General features: G+C 34.6%; 2 pseudogenes across 1 annotated transcript in view; both read left to right on the top strand.

Moving 5' to 3' along the window:
* The window catches only part of LOC144554607 (putative aldo-keto reductase 1), a 46,183-nt pseudogene extending 22,332 nt beyond the window's left edge, over nucleotides 1–23,851 (top strand). Inside the window, exons 2-8 of the transcript XR_013511663.1 lie at nucleotides 21,274–21,441; nucleotides 21,780–21,978; nucleotides 22,148–22,320; nucleotides 22,493–22,589; nucleotides 22,939–23,092; nucleotides 23,302–23,479; nucleotides 23,672–23,851. The product of XR_013511663.1 is annotated as a putative aldo-keto reductase 1 (transcript). The remainder of the gene's footprint in view (nucleotides 1–21,273; nucleotides 21,442–21,779; nucleotides 21,979–22,147; nucleotides 22,321–22,492; nucleotides 22,590–22,938; nucleotides 23,093–23,301; nucleotides 23,480–23,671) is intronic.
* Nucleotides 11,052–18,513, top strand: LOC144554622 (G-type lectin S-receptor-like serine/threonine-protein kinase At2g19130; annotated as a pseudogene).
* Nucleotides 23,852–24,551: the final 700 nt, after the last annotated feature.

Raw genomic sequence — 24,551 nt, forward strand, 5'->3', positions numbered from 1 at the left:
AATTACCCAAATTAGAACAATAACTTCCCAAAATAACCACCTTACATTTAGCGTCTTTTCGCCTTGTAAATAGCAACTGCTTTTATAATTCAATTAGGCAAGAGTAGCTCATTAAATTAACTCATCTGTAGCGTACGCTCTCTCTCTCTCTCTCCGCTTTCTTCACAGAAGAACTAGAAAAAGGTCAGACCTCTACGAAAATATTTGTCTTTTCATTAATTATTTTCCTAGTAACTAATTAAGATGTTCACCCTGTTGGGATAAGAGTTCTTATGTTCAACCTTACGTTATATTTATTTATTTCATAATAATTCCTGAAAATTATATAATTTCTGAATATTATTTATAAGATTCCTTATATTTATTATTGCATATAATCGGTGGAATTCAAGATGGATTTTGATTGTCAGAAAATTAAGGGATTTCATAAATCAGTTGGTTAAATAATAGTCAAATATTTTAGATAATCATACCTTGTCTTTTTTTACTCTTTCAGAAATTCCGTATTATCTATATATAAATGATGTCTCCAAAATATTACTAACTTCCTGATACATACATATATATTTCATCAAAGCATCAAACTAATTTAATTATATGTATTTTATTATTTTTATATAATATATTTTTCTTCTGTCTCATCACTGAATCAATATTTTGATCTATACAACTTTGATTATTATAAATATTAACATTTTTAATTTAACTTACAATTAACCTTCCTGACTTGAAACTAATTAAATTGTTTATATGTCTCCAGTATATAAAGGCATATAAATCGTACTATGTATATATTCACAAATTGATTCTAATTATGTTATTTATATTAAATAGTAAAATTTCACCAAAGACCTCGAGATTATTCACTGATGACCCTGAAGTTATTTTTATTATAAACAAGCCTAGTTATAATCTTAATCAGAATCCTTATTGTTTCGCGTTCACCTGCTGTAATAGGTACTTAGCATAATCCCGTCTTGTTTAATAGATATAATTTTGTTAAATGAGAAGTGTATATAAATATTAATTAGAAATCATGTTTCATGGTCTAGATCCAAGTGTCAAAGTAGGAAAAGACGTAGAGACAACAGTGAATTGCCACACGACAACAAGTACGAGTTTCCTGGATATTGTCAAATTGTTACTTACCATATTGTGTGCATTTTATTTATTTAGTTTTGGAATTGTGCATGTTGAATTGAACGATCCCTTAGGTTTGTTTAGAGATACAATAGGATTATTCATATCGATCATGAGACTTATAAGTAGGATGTGTTGAGCATGACATTGTGTAGTGTTGAATGAAACAAACATGGAATGCAACGGATAAGTTAAAGGAGAGTGGCCAACATGTGTTGAACTCATGTTGGGATGTATACATTGGGTCTGGGTTCGACTAGACCCCTCGTTAACGTGACTGTAGGTGAAAGTGGTCCTGTCACGGGTCAAGATCTAGCGTAGGGTGGATTTCCTGTCTAGTGTGACAGCCAATATCTAGCATAGGGTGGATTCCCCGTCTAGTGAGAAAGTCTCCCGTTGTTGGTTGAATTTCCAAGTTGGTTGGCAGTATTCCAATGTTGGTTGGATTTTCCATTGGATTGGCAAATGAACGAATTAACAAAAAACTTGAAAGATAACTAAAGAGGGGTGTCTGTGTGTATGTGTAATTTAAAAATGCATTAGTAAGATTGCATGTGAGGATATATTTTCAAATATCATATTTGTGTTAATAAGTCAATTTTATAAAATTTGGGACTGGAACTAAATCCCGTACTGAGAGACTGTTTGATCTCTCACCCGTTTCCACTTTTATGTGGGTTCTAGGAAATGATGAAGCTGACGGTCAGCACAAATAGAAGGGATGAATCAGAAAGTCAACGAGTAGATAGCTCAAGTATCGTTTTATTTTTATTTTTAATTAAGACTTTTAAATTTTCTCTCTGAAAGTGGATACATTGACTGATATGGCAATTATCGATTTGTTTGTCATGTTTGTATTGATCTTATGTTGAAATTATGTTATGTGCTTGAACTATTTATGGTGTTAAAATACTTTGTTTGATTTAAGACAAGTTGCACGAAAATTTATTATTAATAATGTATGTGATGTGCACACGCCTTACGTGTAAACACGTAGCGGGTTGTCTCGGGGTGTGACAATGAGTTACTGCAGACTAAGTTTAATTAGTATAGAGGTCGTGCTTTTGATGCACTCGCAAGAATTGAGAGCCATATTATTTTTCATAGTTTTTAAATTAGTCACTGAATTTTGATTGATCCACATATGCATTGGTTTCTCTATTGAAAGATTAAGAACATAGAAAATGAGAATGAGAAAATGCAGACTAAGGAGAAGGGTTTGGAAGATGCAAACAAGGAATTGCTACAGTCAAGGTACCTATAGCTTTGTATACCAGTATGAGGTCTGTTCAATTTATTTTTAATCAGTTCTAAGGTTGAAGTAAACAGAAATAAAGGGAAAGGGAGTATGACACAGTTTATATTTAAGTCCTACGGGAGTATGTTGTTAATAAATAAATATAAATATTTCATAAAACTGTCCTTATTTGCATATATATAATGTTTATTTGCTTTTCTTATCTCCCTTAGTTTCCTTAATTTTACATTTGTCCTCGTAAATTATCAGAACTACTAATTAATATTAGAAAGTATATATGTTGGTAAAATGTTGTTCACATTATTTAGTTTGTCCTAACGCTAGATTAAATATTCGTATGGCAAATCAGCAGCCATGTCAGAAGAGCAGTTATAACACTTCCTCCAGTTCTATCCCATGCCATCCGCTAACTTCCTCCAATTCTAACGCTTTTGGACCCACATTGCAGCAGAATTTACCCTCAACGGTCACGGACAGCCCTTTAATAGCGGGGCCCATGGTTCAAAAAATCGGCCGATTCCGAGTCAACTCGGAATCGGACGGGACCGGGTGGAGTTTCACCCGAGTCTCGCGCCCATGCGAGTTTTTCAGCAAAAATTGGATGAACAGTGCTTGACTTGGCCGATTTTTCGGCCGAGTCAAACCGAGTTAAACCGAGTCAAGCCGAGTTTTACTCCGAGTTGAGCCAATTCAAAGAAAAAATAGCAGATTCTCACTAACCTCGACTGAGTCTCAGCTGGCTTTGATGTCGTAGGGTGACTTGGACCGCATAGAGGCTTGAAGAAAGGCTGAACAAGGAGTTTGTGGCGATTCTCTTCTATTTGAGGCTGATTCCGCATCTTTTACGTGTTTGATTTGAGAAGATTAAGTGTCGATTTGAGAAGATTTTCGATTTGGGACAAAAGAGAAGAAAGATCTCTGTGAGGAAGGAAGAGAAATGTATACACTTTTATAAATGAATTTGGTTTATTAGACCACTAGGTATGGATGTGGAAAAGGTGTATGGTCTACAGTGGACCAGTGGTAACAAAAAAGAATGAGTTGAAGATACATTTAGTTAAACAAACATTCATTCCAGTAAAATCTCAAAGATCAATTGGCACATGAGATTTGCTCCTCAGCATACTATTCTTTGGAAACTCAATTATAAAATTAATTTGAACTATCATATAAATTGAGAAATTATTATAATATGAATTGAGAAGCTATTGGATAAAATTCATTCGAATTGTATTTAATTTAATCATTTAATAAATTCTATCCATATTCTTTTGTATTGAGGCTCACCTTTCTATTTAGTTTTCTTATAAATTATTTTTTTTATCAATTTTTTCTATATTTTAGCTACAAAACAAGTTCTGCCAAAAATATCCGAGTTTCCGATCTATTCCGACTGATTCATCCGATTTTGAGTCCACAGTCAAGTATCCGATTCCAATTCCGATTCCGAGTTTCAGAACCATGGTGGGGCCCAAACTCAGCGTCCCTGTTTCATTTAATTTCTGCCCAAGCCATTAACCGTGCTGCCCGGTTCCTTCTCTTGCTCTCTCTTCCTTCAACTGAGTGAAAATTAGAATCAATCCACCCCAATTCATTCTCTGCATATGGCATTTTCCTCCCCATGTATGAATTAAGATTATGAATTAGATTAGTGCTTTCCTTACTCAAATCATCTTCGGCTTTTTGTAACAAAACAGTTGCGCTTCTGATAAAAATATGTTCAATTTAAACATGTTGATTGAAATATAAAAAATGGTTTGTAGTGTTCAATATCATAACACGATTTTCATTAGTCAAATTAGATCTACTGTTACATCATATGGTTTAATGGTTGGCATCTAAGTTTGATGCAATATACATTCCATAGCTTGTCCAATTTTATCCAGTAATAATAACCTGCGTACCTTCCCCTGTTGTCTAACATTAACCGAAATCTTCAGAGAAACTTTCAAATCACATTTTTGTAGTATAATTTAGAAGAAAAACACCCCATGAATGCATCTAGTTATGTAATCCTCAGATTATTGTATAATTGTCTTCTGATGCAGATATATATTTATATAGAGTAATAGCTATATAGAGTAATATAGTTTGCAAGATTTTACCATTCACTTTCTATTCTGTTGAACTTGTTGAGGCCATGAAATGTTCTTTTTCACATGAACAAAAAAAGTAAATAGTGTATAAGCTTCTAAATTTCAAAACCCTAGTTTGATGAGGAAATTAAAAATGTTATGTACATTTTATATCTTCTTTACTTTCATTTCATATCTTAGTGTTTTTATCATTGTTTTTATGTTGTTAATTAAATTAACGGAATGCAAGTGCAGGAAGAAGGCTTGTTGCAAGTCGAACATCACAATCCTTGTCCTATTCGGAGTTGCATGTCTTGGGATTGCTTTAATCGTGTTTAAAATTATCAAGGTTTACTTTTTTTTTGCCTTATCATATCATCTACTCCTTAATTTCGAGCTTTTGACTTTGTTTACTTTTGCAATTTGTATGTATTGTTCAAAAGTAGCATATTTAATTTTTTTTGGTGGGAGGCAGCGAGCTAGATTGATTGGGATTGCACGTAATCTGATGGATGTACTGTGTTATTAAATAAAATGATTTATGCATATCAAATTATTACCTTTAATATATTTATTCACATATAATATGAGGTAGATTCGTCAGTCATCTAATAAACTTGATTTTTCATGTCATAAAATTCAACTAATGTTACGTTATAATTCTGTGATTTAATTATTAATATTAACTTTAAGTATAGTTTAATTTTTCATTTCAGTTTTGATTATGTGATTGGTAGTTTTGATCTCACTTAAATCATACAAAATTCTGTGATTTAATGATTTATGCAAAAAATGTGCTCCGAGACCATTATTTTTTTTTAAAAAAAACTTTAACTATTTTTTACTTAGATACAAAATTACTGTTTCTAGCTAGACTCTCTAAAATTACTATTGAGATTGAGCATGAGAGAGAATTTGGTTCGATGTCTATCAGACCCCCTTTGTTCCCTTGTAAAAAATGTTGAATTGTGAAAAATTTTCTGAGTGTGAAAAATGGGTTGTGGATTGTGAAATTAAAATTGAAATGAATATAAATCATTTTTGGAATTTTTTTTCCTAATTGATTTGGTTTAAAAAGCCAAAGCATAGATAGAAGTGGGATACATAGACAGAAAAAGAAAACTCCTTTATAAATAAAAACGAATATGGTGGCAATACAAAGAGAGAACACTAGGGGTGAAAACGGATCGGATACGGATCGGATAGTGGTAAAACCATATTTGTATTTTTTTATTTTTCGGATACGGATACAGATTGGATATTAGACGGATACGGATACGGATCAGATATTAACCGAATACGGATACGGATATCCCATTTTTATAATAGTAAATAACATAAAAAAATTTCATAACATATATTAAACTATATAGTATATATCTACTATTCAGATACATATAATTGAAATTTAAAATCATATCCTTATCCGTATCCGCACGGATATTCAAATGTTGGATATCCATATCAAATTTTCGGATACCGATTCGGATACGGATTCGAATACGGTTGGATAATATCCGATCCGTTTGCACCCCTAGAGAACACCATAAATGAGAAAGAAATAAAGATCAACTAACACAAAAAGCTTCAACCAAATTGAAATACATATTAGTTTTTCAAATGCTGTTAACAACCTAATGTCAAAGCACAAAATGCTGTTAAAAACAATATACTTAATAGCACCGACTCGACCATTCCTTCACATACAAATAATCTAAAATTGCAATGACTTCCACCGTTGACCCTCAGTACCTCTCTCTGTCTCTGCAATAGCAAAGGGTTCAAATCATAACAATTAGCAAATATTTTCAATGCCAAAAAAGGACAAAGGAAAAGAACTCCAGAACTCAGAAAAAGGAACTCACATTTCAATTTATCTTGGTCCAGTTATCATCATATAAGCAGTTCCATGTTGTAAGTGCCAGGGATAGTTGATGGGTAAGGCCCATGGAAAGGGTTAGTTGTGCCAGGATTGACTGACAGGTGGGGTTTCGGGTGCTGATTTGTGTCGAGAATTGTGTGTACATTAAAATTGTATATTGGTAAATTGAATGGATATATCTTAATGCGAATCACACGGCTCAGATCTGACAAGAAAGGATGCATAAAAGTTCGATGTATTTTTAGTGCTTATTTTTTTGTTAATGATGTGAGAACTTGGGTTATCTATATAACCAGAGTTGTTTATTATTTTTAACTTGGGGTTATCTACAAAAACTGTTGATTAATTAAGAGCACAATAATTATTTTCTTTCTTAATCATTACTTTAGATTTAGTAAACTTAGAAATAGAAACATTAATAAAAAAACATTTGTTTTTGATGGATAAATATACAAATTAATTTAATGTTGTGATGGACAAATGTTTAATCCAAGGGATTATATACATGAACACGCACAACTTTATATATGAACTAACAATAATAAAACCAAATGGATGAACCAATAAGACCCAATAATTCAATTCCGGCCCAAACAAAAAACTAACCAGGACTGAGGCCCAGTCCAAGGATGGGCAATTCACAGATCGATCGAGAGATAAACAACGGCCTAGACAATTGACATTACATATGAATTAAGAGGAAGGATCAAATATTCCATTAATTTTGTATTTCAATCGTACCTCACAATTGAAGTTAATGTGACGGCTCAACTGTTTTCAAGGTTGTTGGAAAAATTAATGCGATGGTGGTTTCCAGATGTTGACAAGAGAAGACTTTGACGAAGTCAACTGTTTTTTATGCTGATGTATGTTATTAAGTACTATGTCACTACTATAAAAATATTGAGTATAAATGGTTAAAATTATGTACAATTCATATTTCAAAAAAAAGATACCAATTAAAATCTAAATCTGAAATGAAATTAAACACTACAATTACGTACCAATATACCAAAACATTAAACTAAATTTTAAAAAACTATGAATTTAAACACAATACATACCAACAACAGTATATTTTCCAATATAAACAACATACAATAACTTTACACAAAATGTTACATAAATAATATTTTAACTAAAAAAAATAAAATACAACAAAAAATCTTAAATCTTAAACTTTAAAAAAGTATAATAAAAGAATACAAAATAAAATATTAGAAAATAAATTAAACTTAATTAATCAGAGATTTCAAATTACTTTTCTTCCTTCTTTTTCTTTATCCACCAGTCAAGGACTTAACAGGAACCATGCATTCATTCAACCGTATTAATTATTCTGAGCTTCTTTATTTGTCTTATTATAGAAGTAAGACATCTCTTTGTGTAGGATAAAGTATGTGTGTGTCTCGCACCCTCTCACACCCACAAACCTTTGGTTTTGATTAAAGAAGAACAGATACACAGAGGAAAAACTTGCCGATGACACTATTCATTTTCACTATCATCATCTTCATCATGGGGAGTCGTCTCTGTAAAGCCAACAACACCCTCCTACCAGGTCAGACTCTTTCTGGAAGCCGAACCTTAGCTTCCAAAAATGGTATCTATGAACTCAGCCTTTTCGGTGGTTATGACCACTACCTGGCAATTTGAATTGTAAACGCTTCTAATTCATTGTTGTGGGTTGCCAATAGAGGCAATCCTATTCAAGATCATCTTATGTCTGAACTGCATATTTCTTCTACTGGCAATTTAGTACTGACCAAATCTCAACTCCAAAAGCAATGCGTTCCTAAAGCTGATATGCAACTGTACAAATATAAAGTATGCCCAAAAAGGGTATTTTCAACCCCGGTTTAGAGCTTGAAATAAAAATAAATAAAGCAAAGATAATACAAAAGATAGTCATGATCTGAAAACCCTGAAGTACATGCCTTAATCCATCCAAAAACTTTTCTTTTTCATGTCTGTCTAGAGGGTAAAAAATGAAGCAAAAGAGACGATGCTCTTTTTTATTTTGGTTTCCGCGCCAGACTTCATAAACTATGGCGTTTGCTTATTTTCAGAAATTTTCGAAAACTGATCTAATTTTAATTATTAACTTTAATTCTTGTTAATAAAAAATTCGGGTGGGTCTCTCCCCCATATCACTAGCTTAATATATAAATAAATAAAAAGGTGAATTGTCTCATTTATTTTTCTCCCAAATTGTTCATCAATGATGAGATTTAGACATATTGTAACGCTTATTAAGTAAATTATATTTTTAATTGTATGTTATTATCGCCTTTAAAAATCAGCAAACTATAAATAAATTGGCAAATTATATGAAATTAATTTGTTGGATGTTTCTTTCCAAAAGTTTCTTTAATTTAGTCTTAGTTAAATTGATTTAAAAACAGTATTAAAAATTGTTCATTATGAAGTACATGCTGTTTTACTTAATCCTTAAACCCGTTGTAAGTTATCAGAAATAAAATATATTCCAAAAACTGTGTATCAGAGATTGTGGATTTACAAGAATGATATGTGTGTGAAGAAAAAAAATAAAAAACTTGTTTATAATGTGAACACAGGTTAATAAAAGGCACTCTTGCTTTTTAAAAAGAAGCAGTCGTTTTCTTTGTTGAAAATTTTTATAGACTTTTTGAAGAATTTATTTGTTGAATTATTCAAAGTCGAGTCTAAATCATTACACTTTGCTGCTTTCAAGTCAAATATGATTCACTTGCATATAATTGTTCTCCGCCAGTATTACAAAACTTGATGCGTCCAGTAATTCTTTCAAAACTGAATATATCATGTCACGCTCATCCTTTTTCTAATTTAGTAAATCGTGTGTAGATGAGAACTGACTACAAATGTGTTTATTGAAAATTTATTACGAATTATTTTTGTAATATAATTATCTGATAAAATAATGAACAAAATCCTATTCGTACTAGATTTATAATATATAAATGAATTTCATTATTTCACATCTCTTTAATTGACTTGACTAACAACTTGACTAACGACTAATTGTCTTGTTAAGGACTTAAGTACTATGCGATTAATCAAAGCTCTCTTGTCAAGGACTTCAGTGCTAGGCGACTAATCAAAGCTCTCTAATATCAAATCTCTATCCACGAGTTAAATAGATAACAGGAACTAGGTATTCATTCAAATGTGACTGTGGCAATCATCTATCAATCATAAATGTCAAACTATTATAGATCATGTGAAGCTTCTCTCTGTGTAGAAAGAGTGGCCTTCTCTTATTGTAGGAGAAAGTTTGTGTGTCAGTATGTGTCGGTTAAATACATAAATCTTTGCCATCCTTTTTTACTTTGAGAGACAAGAGAATGCTTTATCCCTTTGTGGATAATTTTGATAAAAGAAGAACTCACAGAGACGCAATTCCCATTCATTTTAGCCATCATCATCTTCATCATGGGGAGTCGTCTCTGTACAGCTAGCGTCACCCTCCTGCCAGGTCAAACTCTTTTTGGAAACCAATCCTTAGTTTCCAAGAATGGTATCTATGAACTTGGCCTTTTCACTCATTCTGACGACCCTTATTGTCATGACTACTACTAGGGAATTCGGATTGTAAACTTTTCTCATTCTTTGCTGTGGGTTGCCAATAAATACAATTCTACTTATGATGATCCTCTTATGTTTGAACTGATATTTTCTTCTACTGGCAATTTAGTACTGACCCACTCTCAAAAACTGGTATGGTCAACAAATCTGACAAGATCGGATGAAACAACATCTACCACTGCAGTTCTGCTTGATACCGGCAATCTTGTACTAAAAGAAGATGCAAGTATTTCTAAAATAGTATGGCACAGTTTTGATCACCCAACTGATACTTGGTTCCAGGGTTAACCACTTGGATTTAACACTGCCACGGGAAAGAATGTTTACGTCACAAATGATTTTTATTATTTTGATTCTAATGAAAACAGTTTCAGTTTGGAATTTGATCCAAGCAGAGCTAGGGGGTTCATTATCAGACAATTAACTACTAATGCTACATATCATGGTATATTTCCACCATTAATTGATATAGTGGATGATGGCAATGGTTTAGTAACATTTAATGTTCCCGACAAAAATCATACATTCAAACAATTAGACGCCGGGTTCGTTAGCATGAATTGGTTCAATGGTCCTCCAAATTTTAATAAACTTTGGTTCAGTCCTGATACTCTGTGCGATTTTGATTCATATTGTGGTCCATCTAGCTTCTGCTCAGGTACCAGGTACATAGGAAAATGCTCTTGTCCATATGGTTTCCAACCTGCAGATCCAGAAAAAAGGGAAAACAAAACCGACTACAGTGTTGACTGTGCAGGTTGTGCAAGAAATATATCACTCAATTGTCAAATTAGTAGAAGTTCCAGTTCTGATCATGTATTCTTCCCAATAGAAAACATAGATAAGTATCATGATAATCCCCAACTGCTTGTGCTAAAAGATGAAAATGAGTGTGCCGCAGCATGTCTTAGTAATTGCTCTTGTACTGCTTATTCTTATCAGAATAACTGTACCACTTATTGGCATTTCGGCTTGTAGGGCTGGGACAGAATCTCGACTTCAAGAGGTAACACTGCTTCGACTCCAAACACGAGAGAGTAGGAGTTGATTGGGTGGGTGTTTGATATGTTGTACGATACACCCACAATGCTTCGGGCAACCATATGGTTTGAAGAACTAAAAAATACTATCATAAGAGGTGACTATGGGAATGGATATAAAATGAACATTCATCTTCAAACTCCAGCTTCCAACCATAATCATCGAGCACATCGATTTATCGTTATGTCAGCCATAGGGTTTGCACCCTTATTGGTTGTTGGGTTATTTGTTTCTTGGAAGCGCAAAGCAATTTGCCTTATCTTCAACCAAAATGAAATAACTGGGGACCAACTGGTAGCATTTTCATATGGAAAAACAAAAAGTATCACCGAGAATTTCTTTCACAAGGTTAGGGAAGGAGGCTTTGGTAGTGTTTTCGAGGGATCATTACCAAATTCAACTGTTGTGGCTGTTAAGAGAATGAAAAATGCTTGCTCTGAAGAGAAGCAATTTAGAACGGAGGTGCAAACGATAGGAATAATTCAGCACATAAACCTTGTCAAACTTCTTAGATTTTGTTCCGAAGGCACTAGGCGGTTGTTGGTGTATGAGTACATGCCAAATGGTTTTTAGATTCTATTCTCTTTTCAAATCAATGTGTTGGTTTAAAGTGGAACACCCGTTACGAAATAATGGTTGGAATTGCAAAAGGTTTAACTTATTTGCATGAGGAATGCAGAGATTGCATTATTCATTGTGACTGTGGTTTTGTGAAAAATGAATTGTATTTCTTCATTTTTCTCATACAAGCCTATATAGGCGTTACATCTTTCATTCGAGTCCCTAAACTATTCTATAATCATTTTTACCAAAAGGACCATACAAAATCCGAAATACCAAAAACATACAATAAATCTCAACACTCTCCCTCAAGATGGGCAAAAGATATCCATCAAGTCCATCTTGTCACATAACCTAACTAGATCTATTGAGTGTGTTCGGCAGCTTGGCTTAAAAGATTGGTACTCAACAATGAGTTGATGTTCGGCAACAACTTAATGGATTAAGTTTCCGACATTCAACCCTACTACTGAAGTAGGGTCGCTCTTGTTGCCTACTGGGCCAGGGCACCCATCTGTGAGACTGCCTCCTCGGCTGATCAGACACCCCGGGAATGTGTGTTTGGAGGGTAAGGGAAAGTAGGTTGAATATAAGGCCTAACCCGGATCTATCCCGAAGAATATACATTTACTCACCCCATGCAAGTACCAAGAATAGATGAGGCTAAGGGAAAGTTTACCTTGATGGCTAGCCATGATTGAAGAAGATGACCAAGCAAGCTTCCAACACTTGAAACAAGCACACAAAGTACAAATTCAAAAGGAATTTCATGAAGTATAAGAGATACACTGGGGGCATCTTGCTGAGCTGTTCAATCTTATGGGCTTCACACCCCACCCAGGTGGGGGGCATTTGTTGTACCCTAAATTGTTGTCAAGTTAAATAAATAGAAATTGGCAATATTTGAATGCTTGGAAAATGCCAAAAATGCATGGAGGCTCTTCAAGATGAATTGATGATGGCGTGTTAAAATTCATGACAATATTGTACATGTGAAACCAGGAATTTTGATATATTATACACATCCTAACTCAAAATGGTTGAAGATTTAAAATTATCTGACATGGAAGCCCTTGAGTGGTGCCACATGGCGCAGGTTACCCATAGCATTTATGCATGTCAATCTGGGTGCAAATTGAAGCACCAAAGCAAACCTCCAAGATGTGGGCCCACATGTCAGTGGCTTAGTGAATGATTTCGCTAGGAATCACAGATAGGAAGACATGGTTCATGAGAAATAAGTCCTATACACCATGATGTTAGTTGAATGGTTTACCAAGGACCAAGTTTACCTAAACCATACAAAGGAATTAAAATCCAGCGCTTCGGCGCCTTTGAATCCCTGGTCGTGCATGAACCCGATATACTAGACCTAAGTTCTATAAACTAAACTGTCAGTGCTTCGATTCATGTTGGACCAAAACCATGCAAATAAAAAATAAAACAAAGGAGAGAGGGGATGCGAGTCAGAGCAGTCGACAATGGGGCCCGCTGGACTGACCTTCTTCTTCCTCTCTCCTTCACTCTGAGCTCGATTTTGAGCTCCAAATTTGACCAAACTAGAAGGGAATTGAAGTAAAGCTCATATGAACTTGAAAGAGCTACCTTCCTTCTCCTCTCTGCCCAAACCTTGAGTGTTATCTCTCTCTCTCTAACAAGAATGTCTCCCGAGAAGGTTGGATGAGTGAAAATGAGAACTTGAGTTTGAATGAAAATTGGGCTCTGATATTTTAAAGAGATATTAAATAGGCATAAACGACGCCAATGGAGGCCTCAATTTGAAGAAATGCGCATTGAATTGAGCCTGTAGAAGATGGGGGTCCAGTGACAGCTCTGAAACACTATTCCAGCTGTTAGTTGAATCAATTGGTCCCCTGGGCACGTGTTGGCTAATCCCTGGATGATGAAAAGAATGGAAGATTCCTCTCCAAGGACGCAGGAGTCATGCAATTACTCATGCCCCTTTGGAATGTCAGAATATCAAGGGCTATGATGCCCTATGCTGTTTTCAATGCAAATCAAAGGCTGAAATCACTCCAACAAAGGATCAATGACATGTTAAAACCTTATTGGACAGCCTATGCCAAGTATACACAGGGAATGAAGCCAATGCACTGTAGCAACTGATCAAGCACTTGATGTGCAAGATGGATAACACATCAGCAGCTACAATCATGAAACCTTAGATATTGCCCTATAAATGGCACCCATAGCCTATGTAAATCATAACTTGAAATCCCCCAAATCCCTGCTAGGTTAGATACTATAGTAAAAGCCTTGAAATATAGTGAATTAGCTCAATAGAGGCTTGAATCCCCTTTGCTACTGTAGCAACCTCTCTGATAGGTAATCATAGCTTAAGAAGATGTAAGCCATAGATGGCTAGGTGCTTTGTACATATATCTTCATGAATAAAGAGCTTTTGATGATTTCTTCCTCTTCTCCCTTACTGTTTTGCACTTTTTTGTTTATTTCTTTGATGCATTACTGTTCTATTTTGTTCTGATGCTTTTTAGATGTTAAAAAGTGAATGTCTATGCAATACTTAAGTTTTTTTTGCAAAGAACTAAGGATATATGGACCTAATGATCAATAAAAGTTCCTTTTTCTTATAATTTCTGCTTCAAATCATAATAAAATAATACAAAATGATATTTTAGTATATTTTGATTCCTTTTATACTATTTTATGCTTCTTTGCAGTTTTAAACAAAAATATGATAAAATATGTATATAAAATGTATAAAAATGTCTGGAAAGTCCCTTTTCTGCCTTTTTCTCTTATTTTCTTTCATGAACTCCTTGAATCCTTTGCTGAAATGAATAGTAATGAAAATGTAGAGAGTTGAGCCAGCTGGTATCCTATCTACATCCAATTTACTTGAAGTTTCATGCCAAAAGATTCATTAAAAGGGGTATAAAGTGATTTAAAAACAAAATTAAACACACAAGGGTCATAGAGTTGAGCCAGCTGGTATTCACTATTGATTCCTTCATCTAAAGGCCCATTTGTGAGTAAATAAGACCAAAAAGAGGGGTGTTATGCTGCCAAAATGTAGAATAACAACTCTTTTGAGGTCCTATTTGCAAATGGTGAGAGATAAAGGTCCAAAATGCAAATAGACACTAGCTTAGGCTTTGTATCAGTCATTTGTATTTTTGAATCAATGACATCTCAATGATAAGCCTTTGAAGATGTACAAATATGCATGAATCAGGTGTTTCTGTGTACAACTACCTTGGTCCCTGATACTGACATGCATATCTTGTATAAAAATCATGATTTTGAAACAATTGAACTCTTCGATCTCTTTTTATGCTTTACTGGTACAAAGAATGTTGTTTAATTACCTTAAAATGTGTTTAAATTGGTCTAAATGATGAACCAGACCAATGCCAGTGTATCTGACCCTCCCTGATAACCCCTGGTATGGTACCAAGTCAAGGACCAGCATTACAAAGCAATAGAAGTGCCACTGGTACAATGGACTGCATTGAAATGTCCATTTTTAACCTCTGCTGGTAAATCAGCAAGTATCAAATGACAAAAATAAATACACTATCATGTAGAGAATAAAAAATCACACAAGGTAGACCCAAAATTTGCATTATTTGTACTTTCCTACACAGAGATACGATCTGTCAAATTTCAACTTTAAAAAAATGGAAATTCTGTATTTAAAACTGCAAAATTACCAACAATGCCCCTGATGGTAATTAAATCCTTAAAAATGCAAATAACTTCCCTAAAATGGTAAAAATTGGCACAGGTGTCTTTCATATACCCCATTATGATTCTATAAAAGCAAATCTACTCCTTGTGTACAAAATTCACAAGCAAAAGATCAAAAAGGGACTGAATGCAAGCTTTCATGCTTCAGATTGGACCAGAACTCAACTCAACCTAAATAAACCCTTTGACATGCTCAAATCTCTTCAAAATGACCAAATGAAGGCCTCTGAACCCTTGAATCAGTTTTAGTGCCTCTGTATCAGTTAATGGTACCCAATCGGTACTGGAACCAAAGCAAAAAAGCTTGATCCATGTTCAAAACCCCTCTAAAGGCAAAATTGATGTTGTCAATGTTCTTTATATGATCACACGATGTCAACTGATCAAATTATTGAAGAAAATCGTGACAGAATCAAAGGGAACCGGATTAAACACCCATCGGTACCGGTATCGACCTTCTCAGCTTCAGGCCGCCGTCTCTGGTGAACTTCAGCCGCCGACAAAGGCACCAGTGTGTTCCTGGCGATGAGGTGATCACAGCCGTATTCTCGGCCAGAGCCGCTGTGACCGGGATCGGCCAAACACGATCTGTCAGAGCTAAACCCTAGGCTATCAGTGACCTAGCATGAATTTCAAAGTCCGTGTGCGGATCTTGACGTAACAGGAATAGATCTGATGGGTGATATTTAAACCTGTGAATTAACGGACCTCTGACATAGGGACCCACTTCTCAGTTACTCGGGTTAATTAAAAAAACTAGTGCGAATCTTAAAATCTAAATGTTATGAATCCAAAGCCCAGTGCACCATTAATACATTAAGCGCAAATCTTGAAGCCTAATGATCTCAATCCAATGGCCAGTACACATCTCAAAGGCCCATATCCAAAAACTTAAAGGCCCAGCACAAATCTCAAAGCCCAGAAATGATTAGCACAGAAGCCCCTGTAAATTTAAATAAATCCCTTTTGTACCTAAACCCCTCTATTTATTAAAAATTAGCACAAAAGTCCCTGTAAATTTACAGAAATGCCCCAGGCAGCATAAAACCCCTTCCAACAGGCCCTTGAAAGCCCAATTTTAACTTCAGACCCTGTCAAAATCTTAAATTATAGCCTCAGGTCCCTGAAATTTACAAATAGGCCCCTAAAAGTACAAAACTTCATAGACAAGCCCTTTTCAGTCCTTTTTGGCCATAACATCTTCGTTTTAAGTCCAAATCGACTCAAACCAGTTCCAAATGAACTCAAATTCAATTCACTACAATTCTAAGTAGTAATTGAACATGTTCAAGTTTTAGTCATAAGCTGAAATGACTAAAATGCCCCTCTAGACACATTTTTATAAACAATAATATAAACGTGATATTTAAACATGTCTTTTCAAGCTTAAATCATGAAAATGACATTTTCATGCATACCCCCATGCCTTAAAATATGAATGCACATGCACATGTACATGTACATAGGGCCAAAGTAAATGTCCGAATCATGTCCAAATGAACTGAAATCCTACCAAATGGTCCAGTTTACATCAAAATAGGTGTAAATTTCGGAATGAACGAGGTATTCAGCACTGACCCAAAAGGTTGTCTGATGTGATTAACGGCGGGGGCTTGCGCCCATCGGGAGTTAAACATCCCCACAATCAATAAAACCCCGATAGACTGATTATGAATCGTAGGTCCATCACAAGGGTGAACCAGCAGGAATGCGGAGAGATATCCCGGGATCATGTTCCCCAGTGCACTGAAAGGGATCAGCACATAAACAATTAAAAAAATATGATCTCTCATTCAGGGCAGCTCTTAGCCACCTACACGTGTATCTCTCGTAAAGACCCGATCCTGTACCCTCAAGACGGATCTAAATCATCTCTCCCTTGCTTCTTCTCTTTCTTGACCCGTTCTTGTACCTTCAAGACGAATCTAAACCATCTCCCCCTTGCTTCTACTCTTTCTTGACCCGATCTTGATCTATCTCATCAAGATTCGAGCCCAAACTCGATCAAACCCGATCGAGAACCCAAACCAAACTCGGATCTCGGGTATCATAGGGTAAAGGCCCCTTATGCCGGCCAAATCAACACAAGGAGCCAACTTAGACTAGGGCTGGCCCTAGGAAAGAGGAGCTCAGCCTCGGGAAGAGAGGAAAAGGCGAAGAGGGGCTCGGCTCGGCTCAGAACGGAGGAAGGGTGCTGCTAGGCTGCTAGTGCTCGGCTGCGGAGAGAGACGAATCTACTACAGTATCGAGCTACAGTGCCACGCGATGAACAATAGCGACTCCTCTCAAACCCTAGATCTAAAATAGCTCTGACACCATGTGGTTTTGTGAAAAATGAATTGTATTTCTTCCTTTGTTCTCATACAAGCCTATATAGGCGTTACATCTTTCATTTGAGTCACTAAACTATTCTATAATTCTTTTTACCAAAAGGACCCTACAAAACCCGAAATACCGAAAACATACAATAAATCTCAGCAGTGACATTAAGCCTGGGAATATACTTCTCGATGCCAACTTTTGTCATAAAATTGCCGATTTTGGTATGGCAAAACTACTGGGGAGAGATTTTAGCAGAGCATTAACAATAATGTGAGGAACAATTGGCTATCTTGGACCCGAATGGATTTCTGGGCAATCGATTACAAAAATGCCGATGTCTATAGTTTCGGCATGATGCTTTTCGAAATCATATCAGGGAAAAGAAATACAGAGAAATTCCAAAATCGGAATGCAATTACTTCCCTCTTTATGCTGCTATGAAAACTAGGCAAGCAGAGATTGTGTGCCTGTTGGATGATAGGTTGCAGGGAAATGCCGACATGGGGGAGCTAAACATAGCTTGTAAGGTTGCTTGTTGGTGCATTCAAGAGATGGAAGCAGATAGACCATCAATGCGAGAAGTTGTTCAAATGTTGGAGGGTGTTGTTGAAGTTTTGATGCCTCCGATTCCGAGTTTTCTCCAAAGGCTTGTGGATCTTGAGAATGATTCCATGTACTCTGGTGTTGGTTAAGGTCTACACCAGAAGTTGGTGCCAGTTGAATTTTCATTATACTTAAAGTTTGTTTATTTTTATTTTGTTGTTGTAATTTCCTATTCCCGGTTTATGTAGCTGCAATAAGTTTTGAAGTACTTATAGTTATTAAGAACCTAGTTATTCCACTGTTGAATCCGAGTTGGATGTTAAATTATTGTTGACTGTTAGGCATATTCTATATCCTTTCTCATTTTATCTGTTACTCCTTGCTGCATGTGTTACTTGCTTGGCAGTACAAGTCTCAATATTAATGGGGTAATTTAGATAAAGTTTAGTTATTTGTTTCATAATGATCTTCTTAGCAAGCACCCATGTTTCTGAACTTAATTTGCAGGGACAACCGCAACTAGGGATGCAAACGGATCTGATACGGATCAAATAGTACATACCAATCATTGAAAAGAAGCAAAATGTATTTTTATCTAGAGCAATTTAGATATTGCCCCATTCAAAATTGAAAATTAGTTATTTCCCATCTAAATATAACTATTTTATTAATATACCCATTCTTGATTTTTTTTCACTAAAAAAATCAAATTAATATTAATAAAATATCTAATTGACAATTTTGCCCCTTACTTTAAACTATACTGTTATTCTGAAAAAATTCCAGGATACCTTCTTTCAGTACGAGAAAATTTGAGAAACTAAAATTGCGAAAGTTGAAAATACATAAGCTTTCATATGTACTCACAATCTAAATTTCTGACGGACATATCTTCAATACGTGTTATTCTCATTTTGTTGTTATTCTGGTACCCGTTTTTTATGGATGGACATACACATTTTTCATTTCTCAAGTTTCTGAACTTTTGCATATTTCCATTTAGTGTTATTATTGTATTGAACTTCCATATCTACTCATTTTAAATCAATCACTATAGCAGTACAAATCAATTTTCATATATTCCACCTTTTATGATCTACTGAAATAATCAATAAATCAGAAAACTGAATAGTTTTGCCATAATGCCAAAATACCAGAAAACTGAAATGAGGGTCGCTTGTGTGATGGAGGTAAAGCTGGGCGAGAACATATACTCTCCGTTATCTATTTTATCGAGGTATCTAGCAATCTCAACCAATGTAGTCATCTTCCCTAATGTATCTTCTTGCATAAAAAATCAGCTAGTATTTTTACTAATTGGAATATACTGTAGGTGCCAGTAGTAAGGTGCCAGTAGTTAGGTACTATACTGCTGTACAGATTTAACAAACAAATATTTTGTTTCAATTGGTATATACAGTACGTGCCATCGATTCAGGAGCCTTTACCATACCAGAAGCACAGGTACGGTTCATTAGACCGAACAAGCTAAAATTCTTGTTCAGGTCAGTCTTGCTCTCAAATACATTTAATGCACACACCGCCGCAGAATCCAGCCTCATCCAATCCAAACTGTACTTCTTGAGAGAACCCAAGGCCCCATAATTGCTATCATCCAATCCAGCCCCATAATTGCTATCATCTGCCAGTAAATCAACATAGGAAATCAGAGACCTGAGAGAACCCAAGGCGAGGTCAAAATTGAAAGAAGGTATCAAACAGGATCGATTGAACCTCTTACAATCCTTCCCAGATCTTGAACGAGATATCTCAACCTGAACTCGGACTTTTTTTTCTTTAAGTCACCCCATAAAGAGCTTTGAATTCAACGGATTTTGCACTTTCAATTGGAACAAGGCACTCCTTGCAACCAAGTGCTACCAGTACCAACTCCACATTTGTGAACTGACAATCATAGAGAAATTCATCTATGCCGACTCCACATATTGAAGAAAGGGAGTCTGGAAATGATTGGGAGTAACAGTATAGTTTACAATAAGGGGTAAAATTGTCAAATAGATATTTTATTAATATTAATATGATTTTCTTAGTAAAAAAAATAAAGGATGGGTATATTAATCAAATAGTAATGTTTAGATGGGGAACAACTAATTTTCAATTTTGGATGGAGAAATATCTAACTGAACAAGTTATGATGAGCATATATCTAAATTTCTCTTTTATCTATTTGTAGTATGCAAAATACATAATGGTGAAAACTGCAAAATAGAGAATTATATAAAGAGAACTGTGAATTGTCTCTTTTATTTTCTCCCAAATTTCCCAAATTATATATTCATCAATGATGACATTTTATACATATTGTAACACTTATCAAGTGAATTAGATTTATTTTCTGAAATTATCGTCTTTAAGCATCAGAAAACTAGAAGTAGAATGGCAAATTATATGAAATTTTGTTGGTATATATGTTTCTTTCCAAAAGTTACTTTAAATTGATTTAAAAACTGTATTAAAAATTGTTCATTATCAAGAATGGTCTGTTTTATTTAATCCTAAAAATATATTACACAAACTGTGCATCAGAGATGGTGGATTTACAAGAATTATATTTGTGTGAAGAAAATAAATACTTGTTTATAATGTGAACTCCTGCAGGTTAACAACCCCCCTCTTGCTTTTTTAATAGCAGCAGTTGCTTTCCTTGTTGAAATTTTTTGTAGACTTTTTGAAGAATTTATTTGTTCAATTATTCAAAGTCAAATATGATTCACTTGCATATAATTGGTCTCCGCCAGTATTACAAAACTTGATTCGTCCAGTAATTGGTTGAAGGCCTGAGGTCAACATTAAATATTGAAAAGAATGGATTGCAAGAATTGGTTTAACACTGGAGATGATTTGGATCATGCTACTAACTATGATAATATGATGTCACTGCTTCCCTAATCAATTAGTAAAGTATCATTCCCTAACAGTATAAATATCAAAGCAACTCCTCTTTGTACTTGTTCAAGAGGAAAAATAGAGCAAGCGCAGATGGCCACTTCTAGAGTGAAATTGGGATCCCAGGGATTATGGTACTAATTATTTTGATACTTTTTTGTAATTTCTTTTTAAAAACACTTTCATGCACAGTTTTACAGAAATAATTATGGTTGTTTTTGCAGGTATCAAAGCTGAGTTTTGGATGCATGGGACTCTCATATGCTTACAACTCTCCGGTGTCTGACGATGACGGTATATCGATAATAAAACATGCATTTGACAGCGGCATCACCTTCTTTGACACCTCTGATGTGTATGGACCTCATACCAATGAGATTTTGGTTGGCAAGGTTAGTTCTAGACTTCAATTTCATACAGAGGATTTAGATTTAGAATTTGTAACTGCAAGCTTAGTGCAGTGAGACGAGCCCTCATCTCTATGGAGATAAACATGTTTAATTTTTGAAAATAGCATCTTAAAAATGCCAGAGTGAACCGGGGACCTTTAATAAAAAAAATTAAAATAATTTTCCTTTCATACTTGATTTTGGAAAATTCAACAGAAAAATTAAATTCGGTCAATTATTTTTTAAATTTACTGATAGGAGAAATTGAAACTCAATACATCAATTTGAAATTCAATTATTTGAAGTTTCTTATGTTCCTAACAAATGTCTTCACTTATCAGGCACTTAAGCACTTGCCAAGGGAAAAGGTGCAAGTGGCTGCCAAATTTGGGAATTCAAGAAATGCTGCTGGAAATCTAGTGATATGTGGCAAGCCAGATTATGCTCGTGTGTGTTGTGAGGCAAGCCTTAAAAGACTTGGAGTACATTGATCTCTACTATCAGCACCAGACTAATACAACCATTCCAATCGAGGAAACTGTAGTTAAGTTCTTATCCAATTAATTCTTTATTACTTCTAATTAACAATTATCAATTCATTGGGCCTGCTCATCTATGCCCAAAACCTTAATTTGGTAGATTTGTTTACTTAAAGTACTACCAATCAGTAAACAGTAGCCTTATGTGATTGAGTTTTTGTTCTATATAGGTTGGAGAACTAAAGAAGCTAGTTGAAGAGGGGAAGGTGAAGTATATAGGATTGTCAGAGGCAAGTCCTGATACAATTAGGCATGCACATGCGGTGCATCCAATCACTACTTTGCAGATGGAGTGATCGCTCTGGTCTCGTGATATCGAGTCAGAAATTGTGCCACTTTGCAGGTAATACTTTTTCTTCTCTTTATTCTTATATGAAACATGCTAAAATACGGTAGATTATATGGTTTCAGTTGAAGGTTCTTTCATAGACAACAGCACATGAAAAAAAACCCAATGACACACAGATATATGAGTATTGTTAAGGTTACTTATTAGTTGCATTTTGGTTGCACAGAGAACTTGGCATAGGAATAGTAGCTTACAGCCCACTTGGTCGTGGATTTTTCGGTGGAAGGGGAGTTGTTGAAGAATTAAAGGACGGCTCATATTGGGTAAATTTTAAACCATATTGTTTCTTGCCTTATTCTAACAAATTCACCTTCAGTTCGTATACCAGTTTAAACCATATTGCTTATTTCCTTATTCTAACGGCTCATATTGGTTATCCAATCATCTCATACTAATTTTCCTTCTGAGTTTTGGTTAAATTATATGAAAATCAAACCCCAATTAAACAAAAATCATAATTAAGTTACTGATTAAAAGCTCTACAAAATAATGGTACAATGTTACACAGACCACACTTCATAATACCAGAAAATGGTGTCTGTTGATTTGTATCTCAAAGACAAGTACATCTTGATGGTACTAAACTATTTTTTTTTCTTTACTAAAAGATAGACAAATCACCCAAGGTTTGTGGAGGAGAATTTGGAGAAGAACAAACAATTGTTTTTTCGACTTGAGAGCCTAGCGAAGAAGCACAAATGCACAACTGCTTAACTAACTCTGGCATGGGTTCTTCACCAAGGGGATGATGTGGTTCCCATCCCAGGTTTGCTTGATTTATTTTCTATCACATATTTTCTCAAATGATTAATTTTAGAAAACAAACATTCCTTCTTAAATGGTTGTAAACAATATATGCTTGCTATTATTAACTTTTTCATGTAAGGCCAATTGCTATAACAATAGCAAAACAATGACTAAAATAATAATACTGACAATTGAAATGTAATTCTGTTTTTGTGTGGGTTATATGAGGAACCACCAAAATTAAGAACTTGGAGAGCAACATAAGTGCACTGAAAATGAAACTCTCAGATGAAGACATCAAAGAGTTAACTGATCTGGTAAATGCAGATGATGTGGCTGGAAGTAAATCAGTAAGTGGAAATGAGCGTGCAAACTGGAAATATGCAAATGTACCACCTCTCAATCTGTGAGAAAAATGAACATTTTTAACGATTTACTATTTTTGTTTACTTTCCATTTTAATTAATTGGCAGAAGAGCGGCTATATATAACTAATTTATTATATTGCCGTTACTTCTATATTATTTTTGTTTTGTTGGTAATATCTCCTCCCATTACTTTCAATTAATTTATCATAAACTTATCATAAACTTGACAGTAAGCTACAAAAAGAAAGGCAAAAAATAAAATGACCTGCCATAACTTGAATAGTCACGTAAAACCTTACAAAGAAGGAGCAGCAAATGATCTCTCCAAAGTAGCTATTAAGGTCAGAAGTCTTTATGAAGGATAAGTGGATCACTAACTCCAATAAATGAAGTCACAAAATGGGCCCTATCATTTTTCAATGTGCAGTGAATTTGATCTAGTGTTCACACAGGTGTTTGGAATTGTTAGTATTACATAAATATCAAGATGTGATGATAAAAAATTGGTTATATTGTAAATTAAATTAAATATGATTTACGTGAATGTTCATTATGTAACTTTTAATATTAATTTTCAATTTATAACCCCACTATCTCATTGCTATTGGCATTCAATTTCTCCTTTATTATTATAGCGTCTTTTTATGTACAATTTCTAGCCTATAAATAGAGATTTTGTAAACATAAAAAATATACACAAAAGTAGATAATAAAATTATGTTATTGCTCTCTCTATCTCTCATGTTATATATTTACTTTATTTTTGTTCTAATTTTACTTTAATTTTACAACATCTTATATATATCTTAAATTTTTTATTGTTCTCATGCTTGAATACCAAAAAAAAAGAAAGAAAAAAACCCTGCTTTTTGGGGGTCTCAAGTTCTTTTCGAATTTAAATTAAAAATATAAGAGTATCACAAGTTGATCAGGGGATCGAAAGGGACTGCTATTTTACAGCCCTTGGGTTTTGGCACCAGGTTACAAGCTACAATCACTTCAGAAAATTGCAAATAAGCGATAGACTTGAAAATTTAATTGTTTCAAAGAATATGGTTCTCTCTATAATTGATCCGGGCAACGCAATTAAAATTGTCAATAAATATCTCC

Source organism: Carex rostrata, chromosome 5, assembly GCF_964058835.1.
Source record: "Carex rostrata chromosome 5, lpCarRost1.2, whole genome shotgun sequence".
NCBI lineage: Eukaryota > Viridiplantae > Streptophyta > Magnoliopsida > Poales > Cyperaceae > Carex > Carex rostrata.